The sequence below is a fragment of the Neodiprion pinetum genome, chromosome 4 (assembly GCF_021155775.2).
Source record: "Neodiprion pinetum isolate iyNeoPine1 chromosome 4, iyNeoPine1.2, whole genome shotgun sequence".
NCBI lineage: Eukaryota > Metazoa > Arthropoda > Insecta > Hymenoptera > Diprionidae > Neodiprion > Neodiprion pinetum.
The window spans coordinates 14,892,342-14,909,181 of record NC_060235.2 but is presented as its reverse complement, the minus strand read 5'-3'; positions in this window follow the sequence as shown (position 1 = coordinate 14,909,181).

Here is a 16,840-nt window from a genome sequence, read left to right as displayed (position 1 = left end):
TGGGAAGTATCCATGGTTCGAGTCACACCAGGATGTCGCTTCCATATACCGCAATTTCTCCAGTGCAGGGAGTGTGATGTGCAAATCTTCCATATTAATAACTTGCGGCGTACCGTTGAGAATCTCCGTCAACCATGTTTTCTTCTCGACTCCTTTGACGTACACGTAGCACGCATTCCCCACCATTTTTCTCACAATCTTCGGCACATCCTCGTGAGATTTTTTGCCAGCATTTCATGATATTCCGTGGTGATTGTGCGTCAACCAGACATTAGTAGCTCTACATTCAAGCTTGCCAAATCGTAGGGCGGCCTGAAAATGATGTAATCCAGATCCTGCCCGTCGACGCTGATGACTGCGACTTCCTTGGGTACAAACTTGATGCTATGGCCAATAAAACATTGCACGTCTAGGATCATCGCCATGTTGAGGAGTAGGTGTGTTGCGCTGGATTTTACTGACAGGCGGCGGGTAGAAGAGACTGGCTATTCGATCTCCAGCACACCTGCTTTTATCCCCTCGCGGCTGAATTTTTGTAGAGGCGGCGGGGGAAATTGCATAGTTAATTTATGGCACATAACTGCATGAAAATTCAAACTTATTGAATTCCTCACCAAGGTATTTCATTTGCAGACGATTTTCCCCGGCCATGTTACACATTTCAGCCAGCTGATTGGAATCTTCTTGTAGAACTCCTGCGATTCTCGGTGGTAAGAAGACGTTGTATTCTCCATCGATCATCGCTAGAACACGTACCCCAAATTTCGTTTCAATCAGTCGTAACCCGGTGATGCTGTACACCTCTCTAATTTCAAGTTCCGACATTTTCTTGGTTGCCGTATTGTCCAGACGGCTGACGAGGTTAACTTTTGTTAGATCGACCGCGTTTCAATCAGTTTCTTGCTGTTTCACGAGTAAGAGCAGCTCACGACGCGAAGAGACGATGCGAACAGTGTGATCGTCGGAATAGGCGCACGTTTTATATACCGCTCATCCCATCGAATGGGAAATAAGCCTGGAGGTGAAAAACTATTAGCGTGAAAGTTTACAGATCGTCAACAACATCCCCGGCCTATCTGATTGCGGTGTCGCCATCCGGTCGATTAACACAAAAGAATGCATTCGAAGTATGTCGAAAATATTATTTTTCGCCCTGGGGGTGAAAAACTATTAGCGTGAAAGTTTACGGGTGACGGTGAAAAAATCAAAATGTCTGCTCATCCGGCCGAGCAAAAAATCACAGTATCAAACTGTCTGACGATAAAAAATCGAAATGGCTGCTGTCGAAAATATTATTTTTCGCCCTGGTGGTGAAAAACTATTAGCATGAAAGTTTACGGGTGACGGTAAAAAAATCAAAATGTCTGCTCGTTCGACCGAGCAAGAATCAAAATGGCTGCTATCAGAATAGCTGTTCGTCAGACGGCAAAATCAAGCGATTATACTGGTGACGTTATAGCGAAAATCACGTTATCCAACTGTCCGACGATAAAAAATCAAAATGGCTGATCATCCGGCGAAGCAAAAATCAAAATGGCTGCTCATCCGGCTAGGCAAAAATCAAAATGGCTGCTCTCTCAATGGCTGCTCGTCTGACGGCAAAACTGTGCGATTATACTGGTGACGTCATAGCGAAAAATCACATTATCAAACTGTCTAACGATAAAAAATCAAAATGGCTGCTCGTCAGACGGCAAAATCGGGCGATTATACTGGTGACGTCATAGCGAAAAATCACATTATCAAACTGTCCGATGATAAAAAATCGAAATGGCCGCTCGTCACACGGCAAAATCGAGCGATTATACTGGTGACGTCACGTATGTTAACCGCCGGTAGCAATATCATGGGTATTTTTTGATTCAGAACTCTTATATCTCATCTACTTATGTCGTTCAATCTAAGTACTCGATTTGGAATTAGAAAGAGCGAATTGTGAATTATTATTTCTATTGTTTTGCATTTTGAATCGCGAAGAGCGATCGTTAAATTATTATTTCCCTGGTTTGTATTTTGAGTCGCAAAGAGCGACGTTTTTTATTTCTCTTTTGTATTATCCTTGGTTGGAAACACATCATTTTTATTCTTTAATAACTTGGTAAAATAACGTGTTGGTGTTGCGTATCTCGCGTACACTTTCCACCCTCAAATTACATCTCCCCTCTCCGCGGTACTGAGCTACCGAGCATATTGTCGCGGCATAGCGCATCAACGATTTCGAGGCGTGTTGATCACGCTAGGCGCCCAACAAAAACATCGCAAGATTGTTTTCTGATCCAGGGTACATCGTGGACGCCAAATTATTGTGCACGCGGTAAGTTCTCGGTCATTTTCCTCCGAGTGACCGAGGTGCGGGAAAATCCACGTCGCAATACATATATGTATACTGAAACTAAGAATACGAACGAAGACGCGATAAATAGACAGTGGACCAGTTTTTGAATTAAAACGTCATAAAAAAAAATAACAGACAAAAAAAAATAATTGAAGGGACAACATAAAACAACACAAATATCCTGGGAAACCCCGGGGTGTTGCTCGTATAGCCTGGTCCCTCTTACTTTTCCGTTTCAGACTACTGACTACCGTGTATCTTATTGAAAAGTCTGCTTCGGAAAATGTTACGATGCCGACACTAGTAACGTGGTCCGTTTGTGAATATGGCTGGTAACCGACTGACTGCCGTCCTGCTTGGCTGCCGGACCTTGTCATCTCCGTTCGCACGGATGAGTGGACTTTGTTGCGTGATAATACCGGCCAGCCTCACGTTACCAGTCGCACTAATATTTCTCACAATTATGAATAAGTAATTAGTCACGTCTTTTTCGCGATGGTGGTATCTAACTCCTAAGAGTAAAGGCCAGCGCCATGACATCTCTATTACATACGTTTTCCTAGTTACTGATTGTTTAGCTTTACTTTGTGAGTCGTTATCTTATTGAGTCGTCATCCTAGTATTCATAACATGATCTCTTTCGCACGCCATTTTTCTTGCCGTGACCACTTGCCGCCTATCACTGCTATCGATTTCTCTCTTTCACAATCTTGTTTCCCTTGCAATCATGGCCCCAGAAGAACCGGATAAAATAGGAATCTTGAATTCCTTTTCTTTTGATAAGTTTTTCTTTACCCTCATTTGAACCATGGTACTAAATAGCTTTACTTTATCACAGATGATAACTCGGCGATTCTTTGGTTTTTTTCTACTGTCTTACGGAATGACTTAAATCTTGGCCATTATGCTGTTTTATATGTAATTTAATGTAAGTTCTCCTTTCTTTTTCTTTTTGGTTGTTCCCTTTATTTTGGTGTACGTACTTCGGTCTTTCCCGATATACTGCAAAAAGGTCACTGTACGAACGCTTAATCAACCATAATCTTAATTATGACTATACAATTTTCGTTTATTTTATTTTTCGGTATTAATAAATAGTTCTAAGAAGGGTCTCCCCTCTCTAGGGCCGAAACGTAAATACATGTTTGGTTTTTTGTCAAACATTTGACCTGAGGAAACTGAGAAACTTTGTCATAATTCCCAACGGTCGAGAATTTTCTTCATTTATAAACTCTATATTTGAATTTTATATGAATTTGTGACCGATTCAATGTTGGCAAAGCAACGGCATGGCATGCTGTCTGAAGAGAAGTAAATCTGTTTATGCATTAGCTCCACGGTTCATAACATAGCCAACCAGAGACGAGGCTACCAGGATGATGAACAGACAGGTTTCCCAAGAGAAATCGGAGCCATCGATGGAACACACATAAGCATCGCAGCTCCTCGTGAACACCTGGAGGCCTACGTTGACAGAAAGAGTTACCATTCGATACAACTACAAGTAAGTGAAAGTTTGCTATGTGATGAAATAAAATCAAGTATGCTCGACGAAGGAATGGTTAAAACTTACTTTATGTTGTTTGTGATGCCAATCTGAGATTCCTTCACTGCTACACTGGACAGGTGGGATCTGTACACGACATGAGAGTCTTCAGGTTGTCAGGTGTTGAAAATAAATTGAATGAAGAACACTTTCCTGATGATAGCCACATCTTGGCTGATGCGGCATATATTATTAACAAGTATCTAATGGTCCTATTTAGAGATAATGAGTACTTAAGTGGGTTAGTATACATTTGAATAAAAATTTCTTCTAAATGACATCTTATAAATGTAGTGGTATGTATGATAGATACTGTGGATGTTATAAACGAGACTTATGCAACATGCTGATGATTATATTGTGGCTGCAGATTATTACGAGCAGAATAAGGCAATGAAAGAATATGATTGCTAATAGCGGAGGGCTTAGCGCCAGACTTCGAATGGTTCGGAGCTATCGTTAAGGCTTTGCTTGGGGAGCAATTTACGCGGCTTAGGTATGCCTAGTTCTATCATTTCGATTTCCGATTGGGTCCGGAGCAGTGTCGAAGAGCGAGGAGGCAGGTCATCGGGAAATGGTATTATTTCTAGGTGCGGGTGGTGGATGGCATGGCGCGTAGGAATATGGGGTTTTGTGCGACGCGGGTGAGGGATATGTCGTGTCCTTCCCAATTTGCAGCAAGAGTACAGCCTTGAGATTTTGCTCAATAACAAGATTTTGTAGCAGAAGAAAGCTGCTGAAAGAAACGCGAGGCCGATGCCGCTATAACCAAGGCTGCTAGTGAGGCGGTGCACGTTATCTCGGGTGCGATAATGTGTGCTCAGATCAGCTGAGCGTTCCGGTATGTCATTCAGGGAAAAGCCGGTGACGGCAAGATCGTGAGGGTCAATATGTGATGGTTCGCGAAGGGGAGGGATGGCAACGAGGGATAAGTCGGTGGAAATATTAAAATCGAGACTAAGGGATTGAATCCAAGGTAACTTTGGGGATGTAAGAGAAGGTGTCGGTAGATTTTAAGCGTTTCGAAGTTTTAAGAGTGCGTTTAGAAGTACTAGCCGTACACAGGTCGTTTAGGGTGATAATGCCTGAACCGGAAAGTGTGACACGAGAGGTTTGGTCATTTGGGCAGAGAGTATGAAGAGTCTCAGGAGTGGAGACAAGAAGATCCAAGAATTAGATGTTTATTTTTTTTTTCTTAATTTTAGTTGCCCTCTTGTTGTGCCAATTTCAATTTATTTAAATGGACAATTTCAGTTTTTCGGGTGGTAATTAAAATTTCAGCGTTGATATTGTCAATTATACGTTTAATCGTATACACTCCTTTATAGTGGTCGTCGAATTTGAATCGGGTTTTATTGAGTGGATAGACCTCTTGACCTGCTTCGAAATTTTGGCTGTTGACATTACGGTCGTAATACGTCTTGGAATGATGCTTTGCTTGTTGTAGGTTGGACGTGGCGTGTTTTCGTATGCTAGATAGATTAGCGACTTAATCTAGAAGGAAAGAATCGTAAGAACGGGTATACGCGCTGGCAGGGTTCGCATCTGTTGGGAATCTGGCTTGAGAGCCAAAAATTAGTTGTTGGGGGGTGAAGTTAGTACCTTCGTGCTTCGCGGTGTTATAACAAAAAATTGCAAAGCGCATGTAATCGTCCCAGTCTTTACCAGCGTCCATGTAGTGTTTGATGTGCTCAGTGAGAACAAGGTGACTGCGTTCTAGCGATCCGTTAAACTGTGGGCGGTAAGCTGTGGTTCGTATTTGCTCAATTTTGAAAAGTTTACAAAGTTGTTTGATGACTGTGCTTATAAAATTCTGTCCTTGGTCTGTAAGTATTGCTCGAGAAGCACCGTAACGTGTGATGTATTCTTTTGCGAATGCTGCTCCTATAGTTTTGGCAGTGGCATCAGGTAAAGTGATGGTGTCCAGGAATTTTGTCAAATTGCATTGTATCGTCAAGAGGTATTTGTTGTTCGATTTAGTAAGGGGTAAAGGTCCAACAGTATCCAATGCCACTTTGTCGAATGCATCGGCAGGCGTGTCCATTATCATCATTGACAATTTGGTTTTTACTCTGACTAATTTAATTCTTTGGCAACTCTCGCAAGTCTTTAGGGAATCTTGGATTTGTTCTTTCATACGGGGCCAAAAATACTTTTGTCAAATGCGGTTATATATTTTAGTGACACCTTGACGACCGCCGACCATCGATTCCTGGCATTCTCTGATTATTTCTTTTCGTAAACATTCGTCTGGGATAACAGTCGTGTTTCGACAAAGCATAATTTGAATTTCTGAGTCTGCGAAAATATGGGATAGAAGTTTTCGGATAACGCGGGGATCGAGAGCGTCTGAACTGTCATCGGTTATCGGGAGGGCGAGGGACTTTAGGGTTGAATTGGTTGAAGCCGTTTTCAGTTTGGACAATAGCTTAAAGATATCGTATAGGTTGCTTTTATCTGAGCCTTTTGTTTTCAATACTAGGGTGAAAATAAGTCGACTATTGTGCTTAGATTCAATGATATCAAATTTTCGCGGACGAGGCCTCATTACCATCTTTGGGTCAACGATATTCTTTTCGGCAAGTTGGGCTGGTATACCCTTGATCCAAGCGCAGTCCGTCGATATGATGTGCGCATAGTTGGTTTTGAGTATCAAAAGTCCACCATTGGTATCTTTGACATTGTCTGATACTGGTATGTTGTCCAAGTTCTCAATAAAGTATGCAAAACCGTGAGGGTCATTAATTTGATCATTGTTAGTGTTGAGAGCACTGTCATGGTTATAGTCGGTGATTTCCGTATGGGAATCGAATTGTCGAGTGCACGTACAGTATTGAGTATCTGTGAGCAAGTCGGAACTGTCGTCGTTATCAGAGGTGGGCGGGAGAGGCGAGGGGGGAGAGGAACAAGAGTGTAAGGAAGGGTTCGTAGGCCTGGAAGTAGCGTGGGGGCATCTCCTAGCGCGACGCGGAGGCCCGACAGGGGGGGGATATGATGACGTCAGTGGGTGGCGGCGGAGATGGAATCGGATGAGTGTTGCACGTTTAGTCGGACGTTTCGATTTCTTTCGCTGATGGCGGTGGGGGGTGGGGGGGTTCACAGATCTGGAAGCGGCAGGGTCAGGGGGGTCAGTATAAACGGGTGCGGATGTCATGCAGGGGCGCGCGGTAGCAGGAAGCGGAGGGTCGAAGCGACAAGTGGTGATACTTATTTTCGAATTTTTAAAAACATAATGGATCATTTTGTGTACCGTGCTCCATTCTAATTTGTCGAGTCCGCAACCTATCAATGGTATCGAGAGAGATGTGTCAAAAAAAAAACATGTGGCAAAATTTTGTCACTGTGTTACGTCCAACATACCACTTCTCTCTATTTTTCCTACTCGCTAACTCTCCCACAGTTCTTACATTAATCTCATGGTCTCTGTCCTGTCCTCTTATCTCTACGTAGTCTCACGCTATCCACTATCACGCTTACTCATCAAATTCCATTCCCTACTTCTAGCATTGTCACACCTTTTCTGCACCCGTACGTTTCACGTCTCGAGGGACACTTCTATTCTAACTCTCAACAACGTCACATCTGAACTTCTTACATAGCTTCATACAGCACACTTAGTTTTTACCGTCATCTGAATTTCCTCGAAATAAATATATTAGTAATATCTCAAACAAACCCTACGTTATTCGATCCTCATCCTGATTTCCGGTTGTCCTGGAACTTAAAAGCGAAGCCAACCAGTTTACTCTTACCGCTCAGGAGTAACTCTACTCACGGACGTAACAACTGTATTTGGGCTTTGTAACTAGGTTATGAATTTTTCGGTCTTCATGGACTACAGAAATAACGTCAGTCACAGTCGGGTCGAATTCTTTAAGTTGTTCGCGGTTTATGAATTTACGTTCTGTCAGTTCTGAAGCGATTCCTTTTGACATTTAGCGGTCAGCCGATATGAAATGAGCCAAGGTATTCTTTTGCTGTAATAAGTCAGCTCTTATTTCTTTCATACGTTTATTACGCATAAGGGAAATAGTTTCGCTATCTATGAGGAAATTGCTGTAGGAGAGAGTGTGAATATAAGAAGGGCGCGGTAAATCGGTGATTGGACCAAAGTCATCAGTTCCTGATTCGGTTTCTGGAGTCTGTAGGTCATCCGAATTAAGAAAAGAATCTGAAAAATAGCTCAGGTATGGTCTTTCATGAGGCCCAGGATTTGTCGAAGAATTTGTTTCGCGATGGCATTGCGGTTGGCGATGTACTGCGATTGGTGCCGGGGTAAAGAGGAGGGGGGTTGAGAAGCAACGGGGCTTCTTCATCGCTGAACTCATCGTCAAGGAGGTCAGAGGAATCAGAGGAATCTGAGGAGTATATCATCTTACAGGGTTTTGAGATTTTAGGGTGTTCCAGCGGAGCTGGGTTCGTGGACTCGTCTGTGGTCTGTCGAGGGCGTGTGGGGTATTGATGAGTCTTTTTAGTGTGTTTTTTTGATCTATCGCGAGAGGCTTCAGTCGTTGGACGGGGGCGTTTTTCATCTATGGGAAGAATATGAGCGGTGTCGGGCGGTGCGTTCCTGGACAGAGCATCAGCGTTGGTGTGAGATTCTCCGAACTTGTATTTCGTATCGAAATCGTACTCGCCACTTCTAAGCTCCACCGTAATGAACGAGAATTAGGCTCCTTGACGCTTTTTACCCATTTGAGTGGCTCGTGGTCTGTTATTAAAGTGAACTTTTGACCATAGATGTGGGGGGGGGGGGGGGGGGGGAGGTGATTTATACTCGAGTAGGCAGCTAAGGATTCTTTATCAGGTACCGAGTAGTTTAATTCAGCGGGCTTGAGGGCTCGGGATGCGTATGCTACAGGTAGATCGGCATCGTTTTCATCTTGACTAAGGGCTGCACCTATCGCAAATTTTGACGCGTCTGTAGTGAGCGCAAATGGTTTTCTGAAGTCCGAGTGCTGTGAAATTGGTTCCTTGCAGTATTAATCGTGTAAGGTTTCGAAGTCAGACTGGTGAGTAGTGTATATATGCCGGTTCTGATCCAAAGATGGCGGCGCTCCCCCCTAGCTCCCCCCTAGTTCCCTAGTAGGATTTGACACACACACACACACACACACACACACACACACACACACACACACACACACACACACAAAATAATTCCTGTCGAGACTTGTTTGGCGCCGGAAAGCCGCACATATATCAGATAGGGTAAGAACCCGCTTGATCTATTGAGAAAATTCCAGGAAATGACCCCTGAAGGAAGGTTTAAAATGGCGTTTTGAATGCTTTTGACAATTTTTTTATTTAACACCAATTACATTTAGTTTTCTTATTGTATTCTCAATCATCTTATTCTGAATTTTAACGAAAAAAATTATACATATTATTTTCAATATCCATATTAATTAAACATATTGTTATTCCAAAATTGACTTATACCAATTTTTTAACAGTACCACTGATCGGATTATAGTCAACAATACGATCATGCAAGATCATGCAGTAGGCAGAAGTGTGTGGTGGGAACGTAGTGCTAGAGTCAAATTCCAATCAAATGTCCACAGGTCCAGTTTTCAATGTTTCGTTCTGCTTGGAGCAATCGATGACGATAAGGGGAGCTTGGTTTATAAATTCACGCCTCGATAGCAAAGGCTCAGCTTCTTTGTTATAGTAGCTCATTTGAAACCGAACATACATATCATAGAGAATGGCGTATTGATTATTGTATATATCAAGATTCATATTTCCGTCGGGATAGTACTGCGAGTTGAGGAAGAGTTTTACATCTCTGATCCGACAATGATCAAATACGCCAGCATTTTTCAGCGGCTCGTTTCTCCTTGCAGTTTGAAATCCTAGAACGACATATCTCGGCTTCTCAAGCTGCGTCGATGTCTTGACTGACCATATATGCCGCGTTGTTGATGGGAGCATCGGATACACGTACGTTTCCCAAGAACGAAAACTCATGGATATGGCCGGATCCTTGGCGATGTAGTTGAGTAGCTGGATTTTCGGTTTATCTGCCAGTTTGATGTAGGGCAACAACCACTCGATTTTATTCAGGGTGATTTTAAAGTTTTCCGTCGCCGAGCTCTGATTCACGGCGTTCAAATCAGTGTTGGAACGTGTGAGAATTAACTCGTGTTTAGCGTTGACGATGACTCGACGATAATCTTCGGCGAAGCCTAGCACATAATTTAACGGCAAAACAACATCGAAATTTCCAGCGGCATCGGTTAGTTCCTTATCCCCACTCAACCACCCGGTATTCTCCAGACTATATTGCTGGCCTGGAGTCAAGGATACGTAACCCTTCATAGTGCTGGTGATGCCAACATTTTTATTCCGATCAATCTCTACACCGTTCAACTCGTAGCGAACTTCCTCAAACAAATGACAAACGGCCATATTGATCAATTTTGTAACCGTCACCGCAGCCACACCATCATCCTTTGTGATTTTTCCGTGTATGTGTAGAGAGCTTTTACTGGGCAGTAGACACAAGTCTTGATGTTGAACAACAATATGGATTTCATCGTTGTTCTGGAAGGTGGATGATGCAAACGGTTGATGAGCATGAATCTCAGAGTGCGCGATCGATTCGTCGAATACCACAGGTTTCTGTATTCTTATCATTTCTTCCATGGTAACACGCACAGGATGCAGCGAACTCGAATTTTTATTTTCCAAAATTTCCACGTAATCGAAGACCTAGGCTCTGGAGAAACCGAATGTTCAGAGGTGTCAGTCTCGTAGGCGGTGTAAACGTCGTCAGAGGTGTTGGGCGACTGACGATTTTTGGCCATGACGTTTGACTTTTATGACTTTTGCCCGACTTTCTCGTCTCAAACACGATTCCCATTATTTGAGTGATTTCAAGTGTAAACGTACAGTAATCGTTTCGCCGCGAAAATTAATCAGCTCGTCGTCTTGATCGACTATTCTCAGCTGTAAATGATGTATCGACTGTACGGCGATTGGCAGGTAAATGACGTTGGTAGGCACTTCGACAATCTTATATCCGGATGGAACGGTTGGCAAAAATTCGTGAATCGTGTGAGCTCGACGCCCGTTTATGTATGCCCCTGTGGTTATGCTACACTTAACGCGTAAAGTATTAACCTTCAGTATGGCAACGGGTAATTCAGATTCATGAGTAACGTTTCGTGATAGCTCAACCGCCTTAAATCCCAATAATCGGCCGATCGAATCTTTGGGCTTAAAGTCTACCACACGATTGCATGTGACTTCACTGTCCAGCTCGTTGTTATTAGCTGTCAGACTGAGGGTGATGTCGGAGGGTAGCTCCTTATGTAGAAAATTTTCAATATCCTCAATTTCATAGCATCCCGTGGGTATCGCGATGCTCTCTCTGCCGTTGTCCGCTCGTTTCAGGTAAAATTTATTACACCTCTCATAAATATTGGGTATTGAATTGAATGTCAGGAACTCGACGAGTCCGAGAACATAGTTCTTCTCTGGTGATAACTCGATTGGGGGAAAATATTGAGCCTCCAGCACGGAGGATGTGCCTGACAGTGTTAACGTCAACGATTCCGGCATGACTAATGCTTGCTCATGTAACACCTGTCTTTTTATAGTTGTTTGCTGAGAAATTTGAGACACAAGTGGCCGCAAATCACAGTATCATATTCTTGATAACTCTTATGATTGTATTCAACGCTGCCAACACCGAGATACCTCATCAAGTCCTTAGGCGGTTTCAAATCACCGAAACTATCGAAATACACAACATGGTCACCATTTTTCTTGTACGCAACCCAATGTGTCCCTGGACCGTTTTTATCATCAAGATTAATAATTGTGGATTCTCGCATTTTTGGTCCTGATTTCGGCAGATCATTCCGCATAAAAACACCTCAAAAATGCGAAATTTTCATATTTTTAGCATGGTTGCGTAAATCAATGTTGGTGAGAGCTCGGTGTGGCAGCTTTACTAGTTTTTTGCCGGACGTAAGTACAGGCCCATTCCGCTGCGGTAGGGTCGCAGGTATAATCCCTTACCCAAAGCAATCGCCTCCATTGTTGAATCGTGCCGTTTGGCCTTTTTCAACTGATGTTTGTTGACACTAGCTTTGTTGACAGCTTTAGCTATACCCGCAGCACCACCCGCAAGAGCCCCAGTAGCGCTTAGACCGGCCAGAATTGGAATGAGAAACGGTAGGATGCCGCCAATTTTATCAGGCACAGGTATAACGCGAGGCATACGAATATTCTTCCCAGTCCCACGCGCGGCCGCACGAGCACCCGCCAACGCCGACTCGACGGCTTTATAATTCGGTCGCATGGCGACCTTTGCCGCTGTGATGATGGATTTAAGATTCACAGTTTTCTTCCGCTGTTTACTCTTCCCGTCAGTTCCAGATTTCTTCTTCGCAGCCACTCCAAGTTTCGACCGCTTTGCAGCTAAGCCCATTCCGAGTTTAGATTTAGCTTTCATGGTGTTGGTGACTTCCCAGGCTACCGCCTTTTCACCCACACTAGCGTCCTTGGCCAAGACGCGATTCCACGCCTTCTCAGCGAGCGCTTTGTCGGCAAGATTTCTCGCTGCGGTATCGCGATTCTTTGCGTATGCAATGTCGTGGTCTTTACACGCGGCATCCAGCGGATTGATCCCCAAATCTCCACGAGCCAACCTCTTTGCCAATTTCGTTCCAGGTCCGCAGTACTGATACCCTAGCACATGCAATTCAACTGGGAGATGATTGATGATTTTATTCAACAAACCACCACCGCGTTTTTTCCGTGTGCACATCCTCATAGTCAGGCAACAACTAACGTGACTTTTATAAAAGGCGGAATTTATATACCATCATCTCAGTTTTTATTGTCATGCTAACGAAGCATCATGAGATTTCAAGATCAGCCCGATAAACTACCTACCGCAAATTTCGATAAAATGGTTCGACGTGGTAAGAGGAAGATAGAAAAACGACATGGAAAATTGCTGCCAAATACCGTGAGAGCAATTTTTTGCGGGCCATCCAATTGCGGTAAAACTAACGCTCTTCTCGCACTCATCACCCACGGCAATGGATTGCGATTCGAAAATGTCTACGTCTATTCGAAATCTCTCATCCAACCAAAGTATCAATTTTTGAAAAAGTTACTAGAACCTGTGCAGGGAGTGGGTTATTTCCCGTTTCACGAGAACGATGAGGTTGTAAAACCGGAAGATCTTCGCCCCAACTCTGTTATGATTTTCGACGATGTGGCTTGTGAAAAGCAGGATAATATCAGAGCATACTTCAGCATGGGCAGGCATTGCGATATCGATAGCTTTTATCTAAGTCAAACGTACGCGCGCATTCCAAAACACCTAGTGCGTGACAATGCAAACTCATTGGTGCTATTTCGGCAGGATGATATGAATCTGAAACATATCTACAACGATCATGTGAACACGGACATGACGTATCAGCAATTTAAAGACTTGTGCTCGGCATGCTGGGATGATGGCAATTACGGTTTTACCGTAATTGACAAGGATAGCGAAATCAATGGGGGGCGATATAGGAAGGGGTTTGACTGCTTTATAAGCATAAACTAACATAAACTTGCACAGTTTCGTTGCAACAATCGAGCCTGCAACATGGAGAGTGCCAAGATTCGTAAGCATAGCGATACACTGAGTGAAATATCAAAAGCATCCGATGTCATACGGCTGAAGCATAAGATGCTCGAGTTGGACAAGGACACGACCGAACAGGTTATGGGAGAGGTATTCAAGCCTTTAGTAACACCGCTGCAAAAATTGGTGGATACTTCAAAGCTGCAGCAGCAGCATATTAAACGTGAAATTAAAACGGAACTACCGGATGTGACAATGAAAAAAGAAGAGGAAAAAGATGACGAGAGTGCCGGGGATGATGATGATGATGATGATGAGGAGGATGAGGATATGGATGTGGGGAATTTCATGAATGCAAATGATAAAACACTGAAGTTTGGTGAAATTTCTACTACAAGTACACCGGTGAAGAAAACAACGGATTCCACAGCACAATATTTGAAAATGTTCAGCTCAAGTAAAAAGAGGGATTCGGATACTACATACGGCGTTCGAAAGTTGACAAGCGGTATGATGATTGGCGATACACCGATCAATTTCACTGATAATCTGGTCAATGTGGGGAATAAAAGTTATGAGAGAACACCTGGATTATTCGAATTACTGTTCAAAAAATCACCCGATGCATCGGTTGTAAATGACGCGGACAAGAATAATTATATAAAAATTGTAACGACGACAAATGCGCATCGAAAACGTTACCAAGCCGATGGAAGCCTTCGGAATGATTTAAAAAGTGCAAAGTATAGAAATTTCATTGCACAACACGTTGGCTCGCCGAAAAAATCAGGTAAAGGCTTACCCGACTGTAAGATTGCGCGAAAGGAGGGGCAAGATGTCGATTACGTCTACTGGGATGATCCAAATGAAATTGTAGATCGTCTCCGGCTGCTTATGGCGTCACAGGCTGCAGGCAATACCAGCCATTCCAACGAAATAGTCTCCATTATTGAGGAGTTGCGTGAGGCTGGAATCGTTTATTAGCGGCGTGTAAACATAAAATCATCATTTGTTCAGTGACCGTCCAGTGATGAGCATAGACATATTCGGGCGACACTCGGAGCGTGGTGGGGGTAAAAAATTTACTCGAGGGCCTCCGGGTGTTGGATTCAAAACCACCAGCGACAATCAGTATGATTTGGACGGTAAACGATTGTGTAACATAGCTGATCTGCAGCACTCCACCGACGCCGTTTCCTTCAAAGTCCTCAATACTGCTTTACAGTCTATGGCTGTGGATATTGTGGATACTTTTCAATCAAATTTTGAGAGTTTTGCGCATAATCACAACGAGGAGTTGAAACAGCTACGCATAAATAACAAAATCATTGAAAATACGTTGAATCGCATCAAACATATTGGGGAGCAGGCAACACCAACGTTGGGACAGACCAGCAGGGAATTAGTATCGATTGAGGAACCAGAGTGGTTGGACAGCAATTCGAAAAATTGATAGGTGAAGAGTTGGGAACAATGGAGACTACAATAGCTGCCGAACTTCACAAACAGGCTCGACGCAACTATCCGCGCCGATTCGTAGATGTACGCGGACTGGATGAGACCTGGCAAGCTGATCTCGTCGATATGACCGCATACAGCTCGTGCAACAAGGGATACAAATACCTACTAACATTCATCGATATATTTGCCAAGTACGCGTGGGCGGTGCCGATAAAGTCCAAAAGTGGGAAAGATGTTGCCGCTGCCATGAAATCTGTACTGATCCAGAGTCGTATACCTACACATCTGCACGTTGATCGAGGCAAAGAATTTTACAACAGCGAATTCAAAGCCCTCGTGAAGCATCACAATATCAACATGTATTCGACATTTAGCAACTTAAAGGCGTCGATATGCGAACGTTTCAATCGAACATTGAAGAATAAAATGTGGAAGCGGTTTACTCTCCAAGGATCGTACGAGTGGATTAATATTTTGGATGATTCAATGAAGTCCTACAACAACACCAAACATCGCACGATTCGGATGAAACCGGTGGATGTTAGCACGGAGAATGAAAAACAGCTGTATCGTAGCGTGTACAAGCCTCGGCAAATCAAACAAAGTGATCGAGCGCGGAAATTCAGTGTAGGCGATCGAGTTCGAATCAGCAAGTACAAGAATGTATTCGAAAAAGGCTATACACCCAATTAGACGACTGAAATATTCACCGTGAGTGAGGTGAAAAATACCAATCCACCCACCTACAAACTTACCGATTATCAAGATCATCCCATCGAGGGGGGCTTCTACGAGGAAGAGCTCGCCAAAGTGAAATATCCCAACGGCTACCTTGTGGAGAAAGTATTACGCAAGCGGGGGAATCTGTTCTATGTGAAGTGGTTGGGTTTTGATAGTTCGCACAATAGTTGGATAAATAAAACAGACATGTAACATAATTTGTATGTATTTTCCGAATTGGAATAAAAGATTTTGAATATACAAATATTTCCACATTTTATCTCCTTCGTGCGCACATGTGCCATACTCTGTACTACGAAAATAATAATAATGATAATGATGATAATAATAATAGTGATAATAATAATGATAATATGCAATTTTGCCATACGATTATTACACATTTTATTTTTTGGAAAACTTTTTTTCATTTTCTGAAAACTTTTTTTCGTTTTCTGAAAAGTTTTTTTCATTATCTGAAAAGTTTTTTTCGTTTCCTGAAATTTTTTTCTCATTTTCTGAAAACTTTTCTCGTGGTAAACGAATAAATATGAATAATTTCTTGATATATTAATAATAAATAAATAAACAAATGTTGAGTATATGAATTCGCATTTTGAAAATTCAAATCCATTAAATATCGTATTGATCATGAAACGTTTCCGCCCGATGGTGGATCGTTCGAGGCGTCAAACATCAAATATTTACATCAATTCTATGTCTACAGTTTATCCTATAGCTATTGGGGGGCTGGGACAAACCCCCAAGGTACGGTGTCGGTCTGTCCGGGTATCAATTGCCGCTTGTCATCCTGCCAACTCAGAGCCAATTTTTTTTGTACGATCGTGCTTACTTCGTGTTTTTTGCTGCGTATCAAACACTGTGGAAGAGTCAACTCTCGGTAAGCCGTCAGACAGCGCTTATAATCATCAAACGTGATGCTATTTATCGATGAATTTCTTACACCCTTGGCACGCTTACTCACTTTTACGCCACTGTCATATTTTTCCCTATCCTCACCCATCGTAGTAAATGTGTACAGCTTTGCTCGCAGTCCCACAAACTTTGTCATAATTTTACTATTATTTTCATCCTTCATTAGCCCTAGTTGTTTCTTGTTCTTAAGGGGAATACCATACACATTGTCGGGCGGATAGTCAGAGGTGTCAAACATTGTATC